This window comes from Eleutherodactylus coqui, chromosome 6 (genome assembly GCF_035609145.1).
Source record: "Eleutherodactylus coqui strain aEleCoq1 chromosome 6, aEleCoq1.hap1, whole genome shotgun sequence".
In the NCBI taxonomy this organism is placed as follows: Eukaryota; Metazoa; Chordata; class Amphibia; order Anura; family Eleutherodactylidae; genus Eleutherodactylus; species Eleutherodactylus coqui.
The window spans coordinates 155,620,753-155,627,508 of NC_089842.1; positions in this window are offsets into that span (position 1 = coordinate 155,620,753).

Sequence of the window (6,756 nt, forward strand, 5' to 3'; positions counted from 1 at the left end):
AGGTAATGATATTTATGCTGTCCTCCTAGGAAACAGAGATGGTACTGGCTCTGGCTAGTCATGTGATACTGTGCATTTACTATGTTTATGGCTGCTGAACTCCCATCTACACTGCTCAGTACTGCTATATACTGTTCTCTGTGATATTTTATTTTTGTGGTACGGACAGTAGAGGGGGCAGAATGTGCAGTCTTTTCTATGTATAGAAAACCACATAAAAGTTTCCATATACCAGTTCATACAACTGAGAATTAGCGCTACAGACTGCAGAGGGGAAAACCTGTGATAAATACAGGGTACAAGTCATATGATGGCCAGAATTAGAGTTATTCCTTATGTACACATGTCAGCTTAAAACAACGTTTTCCACAGAAATGCTATTGGCGATAGGTCATTAATACTTGCCATTTGGGATCTTGGCTGATCGGGTGCCCATTGTCAGTGCCACCATACATGAGTCGGAGCGGAAGCAGATAGCTTGACTCCTGTCTGGTGGCTGACGCTTGTAATTGCAGATGCAGCACATTAAATCAGTGACAGCTACACCTGCAATTACTAGTGATGACCACTACATGGGAATTGGAGCCATCTGCTTTTGCTATGACCCCTGTATATTGTGCATCCTGAGCGGTGAACCCCAACCGATCAGCTATTGATGACCTTTCCTGAGGATAGGTCATCAATAGTATTTGCCTGCAGAAACCCTTTTATTTGAAAAGGTACCTGAAAGCATGACTGTGCTTTAAACAGCAATATAAAACATGTTAATAGAAAGGCTGAAACTTTACTTAGAGCTGCTGCCTCTTGTTCTGGAACACCAGGCCGTGACCCACATACTATATACATATGTATATAACAATGCACACATTTCATACATTACAAAAGTTTTCCTTTTTTTTTTTTTTTTATTTACTGCCTTTTATTTCGCAGGAGACGAGCTGACGATTGTATTTTTCCGTTTGTATAACTTGTACCTTTTTTGCCTGTTTTTTTTCCCCCCTCCCATTTACAACCTCCATTCATGGGATCAGTCACATTACAATAACCATATCAGTGAACATAAGTTGTGTACTGCTTACAAGAACGTGTAAAGATACTGGAATCGGTAACCTTTTCTGACTGTTGTATTCTTAATTTATATGTCTTGCTTAAGAGGAAAAAAAATTAAAACATTTTATTTATATAAAGGTGTAGTGTTCGGTTTTTACTGTGTGAAGTATACATTTTATATGTAGCAATGCCATGTTCTTGTGACAGATGAATCCTTCCTGCAGATGATTGTGCATGCCTCACCACTTTGTTCACATGGATTAAAAAAAACGCAATTGAGCGACAGCGCTCTGGAAGGATAAGGGAGTAACTGATCTAGTAAGTGAAATTGAAACTTACATTTAAAATGGGCCTCACCTGGTGTATACGAGGGGCTGCTGATACGTCTTTGGCTTTACCCAGAAAGAAACGCGATAGGGAGATGAATCTTTACATTTATTCCACATACTCTCCACTGATGCCAACACACTTCTTACATCGGTATTCCAAGTTCTGTAAGCCTTGCAAAGAGAAGGATTTCGGTTGTGCCTCAAACCAGTCATCCGTAGCAGCCATGGCATCAGAAATGGTGTGAAATTTGGTACCCTTGAGGTGTTTCTTCAGGTTTGGAAACAGATGATAGTCGGAGGGAGCTAGATCTGGTGAATAAGGTGGGTGGTCAACCAGCTGGAAGCCTAGCTCCCCCAGTCTTTCCGTGGTCGCTTGTGCAGAGTGAGCGGAGGCATTGTCTTGCAGGAACAAGATTCCTTTGGACAGCTTGCCGCACCTTTTGGCCTTCAGAGCTGCCTTCAATTGGTCCAAAAGTTCAATGTAATACCTCGCATTGATGGTGGAACCATTGTGAAGGTAGTCCACTAGCAGCACGCCCTCCTTATCCTAGAACACAAACGCCATCACCTTAGTGGCTGATTTTTGCACCCTGATCATCTTTGGACGAGGAGAACCACAGTGCTTTCACTCTTTTGACTGCTCCTTGGTTTCAGGGTCATACAAATAAATCCAGGTCTCATCCATAGTGACCAGTCAATCCAGGAAGTTCTTATCAGTCCAGAAACGCTGACAAATGGACCGGGAAGTTTTCACTCGCATGCTTTTCTGATCTGTTGTCAAACATTTGGGGACCCACTTTGCAGATAGCATCTTTATGATCAAATGTTCAGATAATGACACAAACACGTTCACAAGAAATCCCCATGATGTCTGCTATTCCTTTAGCTGAAATTGGCCGATTCTCCAGTATGAGGTTGTGCGCAGCATCGACGATCTCCGGAACAACAACCCCTCTCGGTCGTCCAGGACGTTCCTCATCATTGGTGCTGAAGTGGCCCGTTTTAAATTTGGCAACCCAGTTCTTAACTGTAGAATATGAAGGGTATTGATCCCATAAGGCTTTCATGTGATGTAACATTCGTTACCATAGAAACAAAAAAAGAACATAAAGCCAAAGACTTATCAGCAGCCCTTCGTACGGCCAAACCCAAGTTGTCAGGTTGACCGTAACACCTATACAGCATCCCAGTGATGAGATGGTTATCGTCCCTATGTACATCTGCAGCGTCCGAGGAGCGAGCTTACAGCGGAGGAGATGGCGGGGTAGATAAGGCCCTAGTCACGGGGCTCTACCATCTTCTCCCTTGGAGGTAGCACAGGACCCGACCAAGTTACTGCTGGAGGAGTTTCACCGGGAAAACCCAATCCACGGTTTACCCTACAGTTTTGTGTCACTTGTGACGCCACCGTTCCGTCCTCTGCGGTGAATCCCAAAGTTGTAATAAAGAGTCTACACACAGAGGGGTAATTTTCTGAGCAAAACCGGGAATGGTCGGCAGAGCTCATTTACTTGAATAAATTACTGAACAGTCCATGAACATTTCAACAGTCAGCAAAACACTGGTGCCAAACGGATAGTGGTGTGACAGGGAGGATTTCTCAGGATGACAGAAGAAGCCACAGTCCTAGTTATCTGTGGGGTTCTGCTCCCAGCGACTGTCCACCTCTCTTCCAGTACACACTCACATTTGAAGTTACACTCAGCGTTGCGGGCAGCTCCTCTCCCTCTCTCAATACTCCATATTAGCACTGAGGGATCCTGGGTGCATTGGGCCCAGGGCAGACATCAGGCCATTGCTCAGCCTCTTCCATCTTGGGGGGGTCCTCCTAAGATGAGGCACGATTTCTCCTACTCACTAAAAGTTCCTCTCCCCTCAAGACATGCTTAACTACTTGCCCTCTTGCAGACTTCGTACTAAGCCCCAATTTCCACAGACGGATTTGATTTGTGGAACCCACGAGGGAGATCTGCAGATCAAGCCACCTAAAGGGATGCATTAGCATCCACCGAGCAGCTAAAAGCATGCAGATGTGATTTTTTAATTTTTTTTTTCCCGGCGTGCAGAAATCACAGCATGCTCCATTCTTCTGCAGATCCACGGCACACGAGAAAGCAGGAGATTCAAAAAAGAAAAAAGGCACTGCGCATGCGCCAGGTGCCCCTGAATACATCCGCCATGCTGAGGAAAGAAGATCCGGCCGCGATGGAGGAGACCCGCGCTGCATCTGGAGAGTTAAGTAAATGTATTTTTCTGTCCATGGCGGCGGACATGCTAGGATTCCGCTGCGGGCTTCAGCAGTGGAATTTGTGCAAGTGTAAATGAGGCCTTAGGGCTCCTTCCCACGGACGGATTTCCGCCGCGTAATACGCAGCGGACCTCCGCTGCGTTGCCCGCAGCTATTAGGTTCTATTGAACCTAATAGCACAATGCTCACGGTGCGGAATTCCACCGCGGAATTCCGCACCGTAAAATCACCCGTCCTCACCCGCGGCATGTTCTATTTGCCGCGGGCGTACGCGTGGACGGCTTCTATTGCAGTCAATGGAAGCCGTCCGTCACGCTATCTTCCGCTGTAGCACAGCGGAAGATAGCGTGAAACCGCTTTCCCGCCAGCCGCGTCATATGACGCGGCCGGCACATCATGTGACGCTGTGGGCGTGTCATATGATGCAGCCAGCGCGTCACGCGCTCTATTGCGCATGCGCGCCGAAGCGTCTTGCGGGACGTAGGACGCCGGATCCGGAGGTAAGTATTGGGGTCTCTGGGGGGTGCCGTGACGGGCTCCGCCGTGGAATTTCGCGGCGGAGCCCGTCACGGCCGTGTGAAGCCGGCCTTAGGCTCTTGCAAGACTGACTCAAACTACCTGACTGACTTGCATATCATCCTTGCAAAAACACATATACACAACACGATCACACGACACACAACAAGATACATTTCTCAGACATAATCCAGACATTAACCCATTCAGTGCTGCAGAGGTGCAATATACATCAAATGCATACACATAGAAGACACTGGCATTAGACGAACACTTAACATTATGGAGGGCCCCATTAACTCTGGGCCACTACACATCCACCATATATGGAGAGCAGCTAGGTCGATGCCACATGAAGGGATCCAGGAAAAGAAATGCAAACACAAGGTGTAAAAATGTGGTATTTTAAAAGATGATGCCTTTCTTGGGAACGAAATCCCCCCAAAAACCGAAACAAAACGCTCAAAATATTTTGGCCCGCCGATGCCCTTGTTGTTTTCCTTTGTCTATCAGGGTTTACTCACACTTCCTGTAGCTTTTACTTATACTTTGTTTTTGTTTACTACTGTTCTATTAAACAATCCTTGAATACCTACCCATCTATATACATTTTTTGGCTTGAACTCCATCATTTTGGAGGGTCTCGAGGACATGGGACCCCCCTCATAAGGCCGCCTGCAGACGGGCGGGTCGGATCCGGCGGCGAGAATTCTCGCCGCAGGACCCGACCCGAGTGCCTGCAGGGACCAGCGCGTACTCACCCGCGCCCGCCGGCTCCAGCTGTTTGATGTGCCGGCTTGCTGGGCAGCCGGCGCATGCGCAGACTGGAGCCGGCGGCGGGTGAGTGACATTTCTGTGCGGGGCTCTACAAGCCCCGCACAGAAATAGGGCATGCCGCGATTTGTTTGCCGCGCGATATTTTGCGCGGCCAAATCGCGGCCGTCTGCATAGGATTGCGTTTGTTAATGCAATCCTATGTAGGCTTCCAGAAGTGGAAATTCCGCGGAGTTTCCGCTCGTGTGCAGGCGACCTAAGTAAGTGTCTTTTTTGGACCTTCCTTACTCAGGTCATTTCCTTATGAGCGCAGGGCGAACTTTTACACCTTGCATTTGCACTTCATGTGGATAGGTAGCGTCACATGGACGAACAGTTTCCTTCAGAGGGAAAGCTCCTCCTCCGCCATTGTTTATATAGGGGGGCTCCTCTAGGCTGTATCCGCACGGGCTGCAAAATCTCACTACAAAACATCCCTCATGTGAAAGAATCCCTTGGAAACCATAGGCTTCACATTGTAGCGATATTTTGTAGCGCGTGGGGATACAGCTTGCTAAGTCATATGAAACAGTTTGTCCTGAGATGAACCTTTTATGAGTCTATGGAGCACATTTAAAGAAAAGCGGGGGATGCAAAGGGGCTTTTCACACGGGTGGAATATTTCCAAAAGGACACAGGGGAATTTGCGCTGTGCAATTCCGCATGAAAAGCCACACAGAGCCGTGTGGAATTTACCGCAACTTGTAGCTTGGAATGCAGAAAAAGGCCTCAAACATTCCGGTAGAGACTATGTCCGGTGAAATTACCTGGACAAGTGTTTTTTTTGCTTTCTTCTTCCTGCTTTTAATAAGAAATAGAGGCAAAGACCAAACCGAAGAACATGGCCATCCGTACATTCCATATGGTCCGATCACATTAAGGCCAGCTTCAGATGGGCACAGGGGCGTAACTAAAGGCTCAGGGGCCCTGATGCAAAACGTGAGCTTGGGCCCCCCTCTATCTGTATCTGTACCCGTACCCATACCTAAACCATGCTGCACAGAGACATAACCTGAAGCTTCTGGGCCCCAATGCAAAACCTGTAACAGAGTCCCCAACTGTAATGCTTTATTCATCGTACTGGGTTCCCTATATGGAGAAGAGAGGCCTTATGGGCCCCCTAAGGCTCCTGGGCCCGGGTGCAACCGCATCCCCTGCATCCTCTATAGTTACGCCCCTGGATGGGCATATTGTCCCTAATGCGGATCTGTGATATATTACGGACATGCTACACATATTACAGCTGTATGGCAACAGAATTTGACCTTTATTTGCTGTAAATATCATATTTTAAATAAATGACCATGAAAAGCAAGGCCATGTGAATAAATACATAGATTTACCTTGTGTCCCGATGTATTGTTGGAACATGTACAGGATAGGGGATCAATGTATGATCACTGGGTCTGCCCGCTGGGCCCCCCCAGTCCTCACAAGAACGGCGCATCCTGGGAGAATAGTGCGGCAAGGCAAATGCGTGACTACCGCTCCATTCACTTCAGGGACACAGTCAGACGCATCGCTCAGCTTGCTGTAGAGTTCCGTTCACATTAGTGTGTAGACCCTGCGTGTAGGTGCGTGCGAGAAAGAGATCGCAACGCTGTCCGTACGCAATGCATTAATTATGTAGAAAGAAAGAGACAAAGTCGCACTGCGCCTGCCCGCGTGCGAGAGACATGTGGGCATATGCAGGGTACTCACTAGAGATGAGCAAGTATACTCGCTAAAGGCAATTGCTCGAGCAAGCATTGCCTTTAGCGAGTACCTGCCCGCTCGAGACAGAAGGTTTGAGTACCGGTA